The sequence below is a fragment of the Coturnix japonica genome, unplaced genomic scaffold, assembly GCF_054131305.1.
Source record: "Coturnix japonica strain WE unplaced genomic scaffold, WE-NBRP24 Scf040, whole genome shotgun sequence".
In the NCBI taxonomy this organism is placed as follows: Eukaryota; Metazoa; Chordata; class Aves; order Galliformes; family Phasianidae; genus Coturnix; species Coturnix japonica.
Genome location: NW_028188943.1, coordinates 4,533,638 through 4,548,317, shown reverse-complemented (window position 1 = coordinate 4,548,317; position 14,680 = coordinate 4,533,638). Strand labels below are relative to the sequence as shown.

Here is a 14,680-nt window from a genome sequence, read left to right as displayed (position 1 = left end):
TCAATATGGGGGGGGGGGGGGTCCCATCGGGCAGCGGCAGCTCCGACGGCTCCGATTGGCTGAGCCGCAGTGCGCGGGAGCGGCTGTTGTGTGCCGGTCGGTGGAGGGGCGGCTCTTCATGGAGCTGCCCCGCAGCCAACAACAGCCTGAATGAGATCCTGGAGTCCCAGACGCTGGAGGATGAGCTGGGAAAGAGCAGAGGCTCCCCACAGAAGGGCAAATCACGTCTGATAACGTGAGTGTGGAGCACAGCCAGCCCCTTCCTCACATGTGTGGGGCTTCCATGTTCCTCTGTGCCCATTGCAATGTGCCACCCCAATCCTGCTGCCCAGCCAGGAGTGGATGGGATGAGCAGGTTGGGATGCACAGAGCAGTGCTCAGACATTGCTGGGACATTTGTGCACTGCTGTTGAGCTTCCCTTTGTGCAGCAGGGGAGAGGATGGAGGTTTACAGGTGGATGGTTGTTCTTTCTATGGCATTGCACAGGTGGTAGAACCTTGTCCATTCCCAAACTTATTCCAGGGCATGCGGGAATTTGTGCAGTTGTAGTTCCTGAACTGTGCTATGTAAAACCCTCCTGTAAATGGGGATGTTTTGTAATGCCTGCTGGGGCTGCAGGCAGCATTGCCTTCCTCCTTAGGGGGCAGGTTTAATCACAAACCTCCCTATTTCCTATCACAAACGTCCTACAAACCATGTCTGGGCAGTGCTGTCTCGGCCTGGATCTCAGCTCCTGAGACTGTCAGATGTGAAGCAGCAGCAGCTGGGACAGGGCTGGCTCTGTGTGCCCTCTGTGGGTCTGTGGGCACAGAGTGGGGCAGAGGGATGACTGTGAGAGGGAGGAATTGCCCAGCCACCAGAAAGAGGAAATCAGCTGAAAAGGGGAGATTTGAGAAGCACTGAGGCTGTGGCTGCTTTGACAGTAAGAAGAAACCAAGCTGTCACTGTGCAGATGGGAACTCCAGTAGGAGAGCTGTGGTGGCTTTACAGATGGCAGACAGCAGCTGGAGTGTAGAGCCAAGGGTAGGGGGGGGATCTTCCTCTTAGCAATGCCATGCAAAGAATGATGCAGACTCCTGCAGGGTCGGCTTTGCTGTGTGACCCTGGGTGGAAGCAGCTGGAAGGTCTCAGCCCTTCTGCGTTATCCCAGGAGCTGGGGCAGTGCTCGGTCTCATCCCACCTCTGCTAATAGCAAATGCAGAATCCCTTATCTGAGTGCCCTTTTCTCTCATGTAGAGTCACCAACCCTGGGAAGTTCACAAAAAGTTTGGGTGTTGTGTTGAGGGATGTGATTTAACTGGGAAGTATTGGTGATGGTTGGACTGGATGATCATAAGATCATCCAGATCATAAGATCTGAGATCATAAGATCATAAGATCATCCAGGTCTTTTCCAACCTTGAAAATTCTATGGAGTTGTAGCAGATTGTGGGGGTGTAGGTGTGGTATATATATGTACACAGATGGGAATATCCGTATGGAAAAGATAGATCCATGTGTGTTCTGGGCTGCACTGAAAAAGGGGTGGCCAGCAGGAGAGGGAGGTGATTGTCCCCTCCTGCTCAGCTCTTGTGAGGCCATATTTGCAGCACTGTGTCCAGGCCTGGGAAGGATGTGGAGCTGTTGGGGGGGGCGGTCCAGAGGAGGGCCACTGTGATGATCAGAGGGCTGGAGCAGCTCTCCTATGAGGAAAGGTGGAGGGATCTGGGCTTGTTTAGCCTGGAGAAGAGAAGGCGGCGGGGAGACCTCATTGTGGCCTTTCAGTACTTGAAGGGAGCGTATAAACAGGAGGGGGAATGGCTGTTTATGAGGGTGGATAATGATAGGACAAGGGGGAATGGTTTAAAACTGAGACTGGGGAGGTATAGGTTGGATCTTAGGTAGATGTTTTTTGCTCAGAGGGTGGTGACGCACTGGAACAGGTTGCCCAAGGAGGCTGTGGATGCCCCATTCAAGGCCTGCAGGCATTCAAGGCCAGGTTGGATGGGCTCTGTCCATGAGCATTGACTGCAGACACTTGGAACTGATCATCACCCTCTGCAGACAGATTTACAGCCCCTGCACAGCTCTATATAACAGTCTTATAGAACTACCTCTAGTAGAAGCAATCTCCACACAGAGATCTTTTCCCAGCACCCCTTTGTGACGTCATAACGCCCCTTTGTGACATCATAACACCCCTTTGTGACATCATAATGCACCTTTCTGATGTCATAATGCCCCTTTCTGACGTCATAATGACCCATTGTGATGTCTTAATGCCCCTTTCTGATGTCTTAATGCTCTTTTGTGATGTCACAATACCCCTTTGTGATGTCATAACACCCCTTTGTGACGTCATAATGCCCCTTTCAGACGTCATAATGACCCTTTTTGACGTCATAATCCCCCTTTGTGATGTCATAATGCTTCTTTGTGATGTCATAATGCTACTTTGTGACGTCATAATGCTCTTTGAGACGTCATAATGCTCCTTTGTGATGTCATAATGCTCCTTTGTGATTCATAATGCCCTTTGTGATGTCATAATGCCCTTTCTGACGTCATAATGCCCCTTTGTGGTGTCATAATGCTTCTTTGTGAGGTATTTGTGGTGCCATTGATAATGAAGTGTGATGAACTGGAAGGCTTTCAGTAGAATTGCAGCCCTAACATAAACAATGACTTGAACTCTGGAATTCTGTGTAAAATCATTAGCTAGCTTGTGGTCCGGGTCTTGAAACCAAAGGCTGTGAGGTGCTGCTCTTGTTGACACAGGCTGTGAAAGATGACTTGAACTCTAAGAGTAATTTCCCTTCTGCTCTTGATAGGAACGTCATATCAACAATTAGAATATTAAGAAGATAATATAAAAGTTTGTGCTGCTGGACTAAGGACTTCCATTAGCTGTTAGCCATAGTTTGGAACTTGCAAAGCAATCATATTGGAGCCTTGCTGGGCAACCTGCTCCAGTGTCTCACCACACCCACAGTAAAGCATTTCTTCCTAATATCCAATCCTAATCTACCTTCTTCCCATGTAAAGCCATTTCCCCTCATTCTGTTGCTACCTGCCCTTATGAAAAGTCCCTCCCCAGCCTTCCCTGTAGGCCCTCTTCAGATACTGGAAGGCCACTCTAAGGTCTCCTTGGAGTCTTCTCCAGGCTGAAGAGCCCCATCTCTCTCAGCCTGTGCACATAGTAGAGGTGCTTTCAGCCCTCTCTGATCACCTTCATGGCCCTCCTCTGGACCTGCCTGAACATCTCCAAGTCCTTCTTGTGTTGAGGGCTCCAGAACTGCGTGCAGTGCTCCAGATGGGGTTTCAATGAGAGGAGTGTGGAAGGGGCAGCATCACCTCCCTAGACCTGCTGGTCATGCTTCTGTGCTTTAAGCTTATGCTTTAAGGTCCTATATGCTTTAAGGTTTAGATAGTGCAGTCGCCTCACCTCTTCAGGTTTATCTGTGAAGGTCCCTTCCAAGTGAACCGTGCTGATCCAGACAGTTCGGATTGCTCATTAAAATGTTTTAGTAAGTTGGGCTGGTCCTACGAAGCAGTATGACTGCAGTAAGCAGTGTACATGGTGCGCTGTGAGTACTGCACACATTCCTCTTGGCAGCTTGTGGAACAGAAATTGTGCATTGTTTGGATTGTGTAAGTATTCCTGTTGGTCTCTTGTGATGCTTACCTTCTTAGAGCACCTTTCCTCGTTTGGCTCTACATATTTTGCTACCTTACTTGTTCTGTTTGGCTTAGCAGGGAAGGTCTTCTTCTGAAGCATCCTCAGTCTTGGTCTGGGCAGCATACTTAGAAATGACATGGACGTTACATGAGTGGGTGGTCAAAGGGGGGAAGAAATCACCTTTCTGATCTGTTTCCTTTTAGAACACAGTCCTGGAGAGGATTTGCTTTCCTTGTTTCCTGGAGACTTGGATTCTTAGATGGTTTTGACTGCAGCTATTTCTGATGTTAATTCCTTTTTCTGTACTTTAGTAGCCAAGTGCAAGTGGAGTGCTTTGGAAATTGTCTGAAGTTGCCAGGTTGCGTGTGATCACATATGTAACGTGGAGTTATGTGTGGTGCCAGTGATAATTAAGTGTGATGAATTTGAAGGCTTTCAGTACAATTTCAGCCCTAATGTAAACAGTGACTTGAACTCTGGAATTCTGTGTAAAATCATTAGCTAGCTTGTGGTCCGGGTCTTGAAACCAAAGGCTATGAGGTGCTGCTCTTGTTGACACAGGCTGTGAAAGATGACTTGAGCTCTAAGAGTAATTTCCCTTCTGCTCTTGATAGGAACATCATATCAACAATTAGAATATTAAGAAGATAATATAAAAGTTTGTGCTGCTGGCCTGTGGACTTCCATTAGCTGTTAGCCATAGTTTGGAACTTGCAAAGCAATCTTATTTAGACTTTGGTGTTGAAATCTTCTGATGAAATCCTCCTTCTAATTCTGCAAAAGAATCTCGATGGAACATTTCTGTCTGAAAAGGCTCTGGCATATGAAGATGTGCCAGACTGCAGCCATGTGCCAGATGCGTTTGGATCCATGGAATTTTCTGATGTAGCTTCAGTGTTTGAAGAATCTCCACTCGATCTAAATACTCAGAAAACAAAGCAGGTGTGTGAAGATGTACAGCTAGTTTCTTACAGAAAAAATACAGCTCTTAATCTAGAAATCTGCTTCTCATTGTATCTAGTGCTTACTCCATATTTAAGTATCTAGTGGACCTTGACCAAAGGAAGATAAAGATAGAGCAAAGAAGTATGTTAAGCATAAATTTTGTTGCCTTCTACCTGTAGGCCATGGTTGGTTTGACGTGATCCCTAACTCCAGTGTTTGGTTTGCACAGAAACAGCAAGCAAGGGAACAAGTAAAGGAGTCAGTGAGGATTTTAAAACACAATGGGAAGCGATAAGGCACAGTTAATAAGATTCTGGAGTTAGGCTGGAGGTAGGCAGAGGTTGAAAGGTACCGAAAGAAATTCAATCTTACTGTGTTGGACAACAAAATCCACTGTGATATTATTCAAATTTTTAACTAAACCAAGTGATAATTCATATTTATGTTTAGATAAGCTGGTGAGGGTTAATCCTCAATGGAGAATTGAGATGAACAAATCAAAAAATGGCGTTTGACAGTCTATAAGAAACGAACTTATTCTAGGAGAGAATCAGAGTTTTCAACTGTTTTGTTCAATAGCCAAATAATGTATGATATTTTTATAAGCATTGTGTCTGACCTTCTCAGCTGTTAGAATTTCTTTGACAGTAACTTCTCTGGCTGTGATCAGAAAACCTTCTGTTCCGTCTCTGGCAGCATTCGAGGCATGATACTCAACTGGGTGATATGGAATTCACACTGTCAACTCCAGTGACAAGAAAAGTGGCATCTAAGAAGCGTGCAAACACAGAGAATGTTGATGCAGAGTCAGCGTTAAGAAATGAGCTGCCCTTTGCATTTCCTGCTCCAAAGGCCTTCTTTTCGAAGAGCCAGACAGAGAAGCAAGTAGAAGGCATATCCTTTCAGGCGCCTACTTCCAAAGGTATGTTGTATCTAACAAATGGAAACCTAGAACATGTGTAGCTTAGGAATTTTTTACTTTAAATATGAATGCAATACTTGTAGATCCTAAAATTCTGAAAGGTTTCAGTGTGGGGTTTATTTGGTCACAGCACATACAGCTGCCATCCTGTACATCTGACAGTGCACTGCAAGCGGTTTAACCATATATCAGGGCACGGTACACGTCTGTTAATGATAGAAGTTCTCACAGTTTCACAAGGAGCATGCTTTGAGATGCATTCAGATAATGAGATAAGTGCTGTGTTCCTAAAACTAGCATGTGTCTCCACTCTCCATTGAGATCTAGTAGATAATTTCTTTAACAATTATGATGAGGGTTTTGTTTTGTTTTTATTTTTTTCTGGGCTATTATTTTGAGTGAAAGAAAAGGTTATGCTTTTATTTAAGCGAGCTTTTGATTGCATCATGCTTCTAAATTAAATGTAACCTACTGGATTCCTCATGATAGCATACGAGTACTTGCGTGTATCTGTTCTCCCTAGTAGAGGGAGAAGAGACTCAGTGAACCTGGACAGTGTTACCCAGGGTTGTGAGAACAGCTGAATGATTGTTGAGAACTGGTCAACTCGTGAGCCTGAGACCTGGGATCCTCCATCCCAGGGTGGAACTTTACTGGAGCATGTGGGTGCCACAGCAACAAAAGGACTGTGTACAATAGACTGAGAGTTTGCTGAGTTTCTTGGTTGACAGAAAGCACAACTAACTCAGCAGCAAGTGATGTATTTGGGATAGGAGATGACAGCTGGACTTTGAACCTTAAGGACTGCCAAGAAAGAAGCCATCTGCTCAACCCCTGAGCTGCAAACTGCCAAGGAACTCCATACGTTGCCAGGAATGTCAGGAGGGTGCCGACCATGGATACACAGCTACGGACTGATGGTAAACTTGAAACAGCTTGAAGTGAGTAAGGGATATCCAGGATGCACTGGTGCTCAATATTCAAGAAGCCCATCAATCTACACTGGGCCAAAGGATACCAGTTTTAATATCTCATGCAGTGTTTACTGTATTGGAGGCAAAAGGGGGACATTGGCTTTCACCCCAAAGATTCCCGAAATACCAGGCCATCCTGGTAGAGCAGGGTGATATAGAAATAATTGTAACTACTATTGCCAACCCAGTATCTTTCCTTAGCGGAACTCCCCTGGTGGAGAACCAGGATGACATCACTGCTTTGAAACAACTGATGCTGCACATTACATCCAGTCAGTCGGAGCTGAAGGACGAACCCTTAGAAGATGCAGAAGACGCCTGGTTTACCAGCAGCTGCAGTTTTGTGAGACAAGGAGGCTTTAAGGCAGGACATGCAGTAACTGCTACTGAGCAGGGAATGGAAGCACAACCATCAGCCGTGGGGACTACCCCTTCAGAAGGCTGAAATAACTGCCTTGACGAGAGCCTTAATGATATGGACAGATGCTAACTATGTGTTTGGGGTGTCACACGCTCATAGTACCATCTGAAAAGAGCAAGGATTGCTCACACACAAGGAAAAGAGCGTGATGTAAATGTACCAAGGGCTATTCTATGTTGTAGGGCACAGTTCTCTATCCAGGCCCAAGTCTGTGTGGGTGTCTCCTCTATCCACAAAGCTGCTCACACTGCAGGAGGCACAGGCTGAGAGGAGAGGCCAGAGCAGCTCTCCCACTGTGACACGGAGCAGCAGGATACAAGTAAAGGAAGGCCCCGCAGCTGTACTGGGAAGATTCCACACAGTCATCAATTTTTCATCTGAAAGGTAAAGAGGAATTCCCTTTTCTGCCCCTATCATCATTGGTCGGGTGAGTAGCAATGATGCCCGGTGTGCTTCCATCAATGGAGCAGAATAGGCGGAAGGCTGGGGTGCAGGCTGACCTCTGCTGAGGTGAGTGGGGGCTCAGGGTGTTGCTCAGTGGTAGATTTGTTCACACTGAGTTCTATCAGGAAACTTGCTCAACATCGAAGGCCTTGCAAAAGTCTGGCTGAGTGATGTCAGTTGCTTTTCCTTTCCCTACTGATGCTGTCACTCCACTGTAGAAGGCCACCAAAGCGACCAGGCTGCATGTCTCCGTTTCCGCTGTTTCTCCATTTCCTTCTTGTTGCTCCCTGTAACCAGCAGGTTCAGCCATGCTGCTTTCCTTCCTCCTCTGCTGTGTTTCGTGTGGTCGGGATGGAGCTCAGAGCTCCAGCTCTGAGAAAGGTTTTCTGAGAAAGTTACCATCTCTTTTCCATTCCTTTACCCCTAAAAACAGTTTTCCAGTGTCTCTCATGCAAGAATTCTTTGAACAGCCTGCAGCTGACTCTCCTGAAGCTCAGGGTCCTGACTTTGCTTTTTGCCAGGCCCACATTCCTTGAGATGAGGAACTCTAGGAGGGCATGGTCACTACAGCCCTGACCACCTCCAGTCTTAACCCCTGCTGTGCACCATGTCCAGTAATGCTTCCCTTCTGCTTGGTGTGCTTAATGCTTGGCCCACAAAGTTATGGTCAGTGCACTCCAGCAGGCTCTCAGACAGCTTGCAGCAACTGGGATTGGTGCTGGGTGGTTGCTGGGAGGTGTCTCAGCAGAAAAGCTGGGCTGGGGTGGGCGTGCTGTGTCAGTCCTCATCGCAGCTGGCAGAGAGAGTTAGAGGAGGGTGATGGGTGCTGCCTGCTCTCAGTGCTGCTGCACTGAATTTGGGGCACAGCAGCACACTGGTGAGTGAACTGGGAGGGAGACGGACTGCTGCTGTGCATGGCTAGGCCAGAGCTGGAGGACTGTCAAACATGTGAGTCATGCTGGTGCAGCCATTGCAGCTGCAGCAGGAGTAGAAGACAAAGAGGTTTTGTAGAGGACAGAGGGTGGTGATTCATGGTTTGATGTCCAGGTGGAGGCCGATAACAAGTGGTGTCATCCAGGAGTCTGTCTTGGGACCAGTGCTTTTTTACATGGTTATCAGAGACACCAATGATGCAATGGAGTGCACCCTCTGCTGTTTGCTGAGTGGTGCGGCTGACGCAGTGGAAGGAAGGGATGCCATTCAGTGGGAGCTCAACCGAGAGGTTGGCCTAGGTGAATCTAATGAGGTTCAACACAGCAAAGTGCAAGGTTTTGCACTTGGGCTGGAGGAATCCCAGGCATTTCTACAGCCTGGGAGGAGCAGTCCTTAAGAGAAGCCCCGCAGAGAAGGACCTGGGGGTCCTGGTGGATGAAAAACAGAACGTGAGCCATCAGCGTGCTCTTGCAGCTCAGAGAGCAAATGGTCCCCTGGGCTCCATCAGAAGAGGGGATGGCCAGCAGGGACAGGGAGGTGATTGATCTTCATGATCCTTGAGGTCCCTTCCAACCCGGGCCATTCTATGATTCTGTGATTACACATGCTGTCAGAAATAACGGCAGCTGTACAGAAGCTGGATATATTTTGGGACAGTTCTTGTAACCAGCTGATTTTAAGACCTTGCCCGAGTCAAGAGTCTTAATTGCATGTCAGAAGAAAGCTGGTAAAGTGGCTATTGCTCATTCTTTTTCATTTGCTGATTCTTTCTTTCGGGTTCCTTTTCCAAAGGAGATTCTGGTGATGGAAACAATTGAAGAAAGAACAAAAGCAGCTCTTGCCAAGAGTGCTTGAAGTCCCTGTGGAGAGAAGCAAAGAACTTGGGCTTCCTCTGGGATGCTCCCCACCATGTCTCAGAAAGGAGACAACTGCTGTTCCACTTTCTGCTCTGTGTGTGGAAAGGTACGTCTGGGTTTCTTCTGCTTGTTTATTCTTTCTTTTTCGGGCTTTGAAGGAGAAGGGGTGGAGCAACGGGAGACTCACTGGTCATTTGTTACCTCAAGAACAGGATGGATTCTGCATTGACTGTGAAAAACCTGGGCTAGTAGCATGGGCATGTTTCAGGCTGGACTTTTCTTTTCCTTCTTGGTTTCCTTTTGGCTACAGGGAGACAGCTGTCTAAAGGTGTGTTTTCATACCCACTCTCCAAAACCATGTTTCATTGTTGCAGGTGGTTCAGTGTGCTCTTGCAGGGTAGATGCTGTAGTTTGCTGTAGAATCTGAATGGTTTCTGTTGTTACGGGAGGACTGGGAGGAGGTAGTGAGAAGAGAATTCAATGCCTGAGGTGTATCTTAGTGAGAAATGTTGGCATGAGGTGCTGAAAGTCTTGAGCTGTCAAAGGCCAGTGAGGCTCAGACTCCTTAACCTGCTGGAGCAGGGTGGAAGCAAGGAGTGGGCACTGCCCTCCCACAAGCTGCACTTGGTTCTGGTCTGCCAGGTCTGTGCTGGCCTGGATTTCTTCTGAGAAGTTTGTTGGAGCTGCTTGGAGTAGTGAAGGGTGGGGAAGAAGTGCTGCTCAAGAGCTAAGGCTCTGCATGATCATCTTGGATGGTTTTAACCATGATATCTGAAGACATAGTTTCCATCAGAATGATCCCAACATTGTGCGAGTGTCTCAGATGTATGAGAGCACCCGCCTCCTCCAGCTGAGCCATAGGAAAGCTAACTGTGCCCAGTAATTACAGCTTCTGCAGATTGAATATGCTTCCAAGTGTTTTCCTTAGTGATCAATAATGTCCCAGCACTCTGAGATTCCATTTCTGGCACAGTCTGGAGCATCTCTGCAATCCTTGGGTGCTGGAGGGCACGTGGTGAGTGCGTGGACAGGGTGGCACAAACGCGTGCGTGTGCTGAGGAGTTGGGTTGCACACAGGTGCACACAAAGGGGTGTTTGTGGAAGGTGTATGCACGTACGTGTTCCCAGGGGTGGTTGGCACACGTCTGTGAATGCAAAGGAGGGCACACGATGCAGTGCGTGCATGGGGGTGTGCAAAGCAGGCAGGGTGGTGAATGGGTGTGCGTTTGCACATGGATAGGGGAAGGCTGGGGTTACAGGTTGACCTGTGCTGAGGTGAGTGGGGGCTCACGGTGTTGCTCAGTGGTAGATTTGTTCACACTGAGTGCTAACAGGAAACTCGCACACCCTTTTTGTTTCAGCTGTGCCAGCGCTGTGATCCCTTGCTGCTGGGATGTGCTGTTGGAAGGATGGTCTGCGTGCCAAGCTCCCATCTCTTGCATGAATCAAGTGTAGAGCAAAAGGGATGTTTGGGCCAGGTGACTGTAAGAAGGCTGGCTGCTTTGGATGGTGGCAGCTGATGGAAACAGGTGCTCTGGGGACCGTTCAGCTTTTAACAGAAGACAGGGGTCCTGCAGGAAGAACGACTAGGTTCTCAAAAGGCTTCAGACGTGCACACAGAGTACATCTGTCCTGCCGTGCCGTCTCTGCTTCTTTTTGATGAAAGCATTTTCATGACCACTTGTTGTGGCTGTTGCTTGTAGAAGGAGGAATGTTAGGTGCAGTTCTCACTGAGAACTTCTGCTAGGATTTCTGTGTAATTTGAATCATGAGTGTTAGCACAGTGAGGTGAAGGAGGGCCCCGGAAGCAAATTTGGTGCTGTTGAAGCTCTGTGCGATGAGCAGGTGGGAGGTAACACGTGCTGGCAGGTGTGGAAACAACTTTGGGATTGAGGTGTGGAGGGAAGGGAAGGGAAGGGAAGGGAAGGGAAGGGAAGGGAAGGGAAGGGAAGGGAAGGGAAGGGAAGGGAAGGGAAGGGAAGGGAAGGGAAGGGAAGGGAAGGGAAGGGAAGGGAAGGGAAGGGAAGGGAAGGGAAGGGAAAGAGAAAGGAAATGGGAAAGGGAAAGGGAAAGGGAAAGGGAAAGGGAAAGGTAAGGTGATGACAAAGCAGATGGCAAAGAGCTTCCTGGGGAGGCTTGGTGCTTGCTTGGGGTTAGATCTGATCAACTTCTTGTTTGCTGGTGTCCATCTGGTGTTTGTGGAGTAGTTTTCATCCCAGGGTCTGTCTGGTAAGACTGGGGCTTGAGCCAGGCCAGGGCGAATCCAGTGTGCTTTGCTCTTGTTCTTAGTGCTTGTTTTTGCTCAGGAGGGCCGGTGGCAATCCTCACGGAGCAAGGCCTGCAAATGGGGTTTGTGGAGGAAGGTCCTGCAGGCCTTGTGTGACACCCATGGAGCTGCAGCGAGGCTGCATCTTTGTAAAACAAGGGAAATGCACAGAGATCTGAAGGTGGGTTGTCGTCTCAAGTGATGCCGGAGGGGATGTGCGTGCTCCTTTACATATGCGTTGTCTGCCTGCTGTAGGTGGGTTGGCTTAGAAAGCTGGTACCGTGTTTCTGTTGTCGGGAGAAGCAAATATCAACTCTTCTCTCTACTGAAAGATTTAACAAAAGAGCCTCTCCTTGCTTCTTAGCGTATGAATCACAGAATCATAGAATCACCAGGGTTGGGAAAGACCTAAAAGATCATCCAGTCCAACCGTTCTCCTATTACCACTAGCTCCCACTAAATCACGTCCCTCAACACAACATCCAGTCATTCCTTGAACACCCCCAGGGTGGGTGACTCCACCACCTCCCTGGGCAGTCCATTCCAGTGCCTGGCCACCCTTTCTGAGAAGTAATATTTCCTAATGTCCAGCCTGAACCTCTCCTGCTGCAGCTTAAAACCATTCCCTCTAGTTCTATCAATAATGACACGAGAGAAGAGGTCGACCCCCAGCTCACTGCAACCTCCCTTCAGGAAGTTATAGAGAGCAATGAGGTCTCCCCTGAGCCATCTCTTCTCCAGGCTGGACATTCCCATCTCCTGCAGCCTCTCCTCATATGGCCCCATTGTGCTCCAGACCCCTCACCAGCTTTGTTGCCCTTCTTTGAACACATTCCAAAGCCTCAGTGTCTTTTTTGCAGTGAGGGGCCACAAACTGGAAACAGAATTCGAGTTGTGGCCTCACCAGTGCTGGGTACAGGGGGACAGTCACCTCTCTGCTCCTGCTGGCATCACTGTTTCTGATGCAAAATGTATGTAAGTGTCACATGTGTGACATCCTTCTTGATGGAGTTCTGTGACTGGAGTTCAATGGATTTGAGTGCTGACTTGAAGCCTGTGGGCATCACCCAGGAGTTGGGGTGAGAGGATGAGGCGTAGGAACAGGAACCTCTTTGGTCGTTATTAACTCCCAACTTTTTGGTCAGGAATCTCTGTGTTTCTTTATCACGTAAAGAACAGAGTCATTGTGCAGCTTGTGAATGAATTGATTCACGCCTGCTGATTGGTGCTGTTCTCTACAGGGAGCTGCAATGGAAATGGACACTTGTGGTCCACTGTCCAGCCCCCTCCCGTGTTGGATTTTCTGGGCTTTGAGACACGTCTTCCAGATGCACTTTGTGTTATTTCTGATGTGTTGACCTGTTGAGCTCCAGTCCCAAATGAGGATTCAAGTACTACCACCGCAGTCCATTGGGACTGTAGTATTTCTTGCTAAACAGAATTCGTGTGCACCCTTGTCTTTCGTCTCCACAAAGGATCTTGTAATCATCTCTGTCTGTGTTTCTTTTAGACCCAGAGATGGAGCAGAGAGGAACACAGACTTGGGTGGATCTTCATTCAGGAGCAGGGACACGTCATGCTCATCTGAGGTGTCTGGCTGACAGCAAGAGCAGAGAGGTAAGTTTCATAGGGTCGCATGCCCATTTTATTTTATTTTTCATTCATGATGCATAGAGGCGTTCCCCAGACAAAGTGAGCATTTCTCAACTGGACTTTCTAGAAATGAGCTAGGCAGTGAAAATGGGTTTGAAGCATTCCTAAGAGCCCCGCAAGAGAATGCTGAGAGTTAATCTGGCACCCTCCTTTGGAAACGTCCGTTGTCTGTCAGCTCTTCAGCTGTGCCCTAACACCTCCCATTGCGCTGCCACACCAGGATAGAATTCCAAGCCCACACTGAGTCCTGGAATGTTGTGGTGCCGTGTTGGAATCAGATGTGACCACGTGGTCTTGGCTCCCCGCCTTGTGGGGGGTCATGGTGGACCAGGCTGTTGGCCGTTGGTGATGTCATAAGCGGCTGGAATGAGGGGAGGAGCGGTGCGTTCTGTGTTCCTTTGTGGGTGAGCTAGTGGTCGGAGTGGTTGTTGACTTGTTGTTCTTGTGCCTTTAGTGTCGTTAATTAGTTAGTGTCGTTAGTTAGTTAGTGTTGTTAGTTAGTTAGTATTGTTAGTTAGTTAGTGTTGTTAGTTAGTTAGTGTTGTTTGTTAGTGTTGTTAGTTAGTGTCGTTAGTTAGTTAGTGTCGTTAGCTAGTTAGTGCCGTTAGTTAGTTAGTTAGTTAGTTAGTTAGTTAGTTAGTTAGTTAGTTAGTTAGTGACTTTATTGCCTTTTTCTTCACACCGTCGTGTGCAGCAGCTTGTAGGTAAGCTGAACCTGCATGGGATGGATGGGTGGGCAGTGAGGTGTTGAGAACTGCTGGCTGTCGGAGCTCACAGCACCGTATTGCTTACTCTTGACCATCAGACGTAATTTTCCCCTGGTACACACGTTCCAAAGGGGATATCAGTAAAGTTGGCACCTGTCCCGTGCTTCTTCCATTGTCTTTGCTCAGTAGTGGAAGCATCGTAAAGTTGCTGGGTGGACAGGCATCACGTAGTCTGAGACTCAGCATGTCTTGCAGGAAGTGGGTGGGGCGGTTGTGCTGTGTGTGTTATTCCATGGATGTCTTAGCCCTTCTCACTGACCTGCTCTTTCTCTCTCCTCTCCTCGCCCTCCACCCGCTGCCTCGGTGCAGCTTTTGCTCTCATATCATCCGAGCAAAGCGACAAGGAACTGCTGCATATAGCTTGAGGTGATCTCACTGCCAGGTACGTGCTATGTTTTGTCCGCCCGCATGGTTTTGCCGCAGGGTATGCGCGGGTAGCTCTGAAGAAGTCTGTCCATCCTGTGCTGTGTGAATAGAGAAAACAGAAGTGTGTTTCTGCTCTGTTCCAGCTCTTCACACTTGCTGTGATGTGTGCTGCGTGCAGTAAGATCAGCCGTGAGCCTGAGGTGGCGGCGACGGAGGTACAGTATGAAGCTCTGGCTGGTCTTTGTTCCCTGTGTTGAGCCATTAGAAGTAGCTGCAGATGTACTCTCCTGCAGGAAAGAATGGGCCAAAAAGGGCCTGGCCAGCTGTCTGCGCCAGTGCCATTGCTGATTAGTCTGGGTAGAGAGAGATGCATCTTTGCATGGCCTGGCAATGCACGCCAGAAAGGGAAATAACTGTGATGAGACGTGCAGCTCCTTCTGAAGTGCTCCTGATAAGGATGGAGCACATTTGCT

At 48.2% G+C, this 14,680-nt stretch overlaps 1 long non-coding RNA gene across 1 annotated transcript; it reads left to right on the top strand.

Moving 5' to 3' along the window:
* The first annotated feature begins 11,210 nt into the window (after positions 1–11,210).
* On the top strand, positions 11,211–14,385 carry LOC146753067 (uncharacterized). Its single transcript, XR_014940334.1, has 4 exons — positions 11,211–11,602; positions 12,932–13,038; positions 14,151–14,223; positions 14,351–14,385. It is a non-coding gene; the product is annotated as an uncharacterized LOC146753067 (long non-coding RNA).
* Positions 14,386–14,680: the final 295 nt, after the last annotated feature.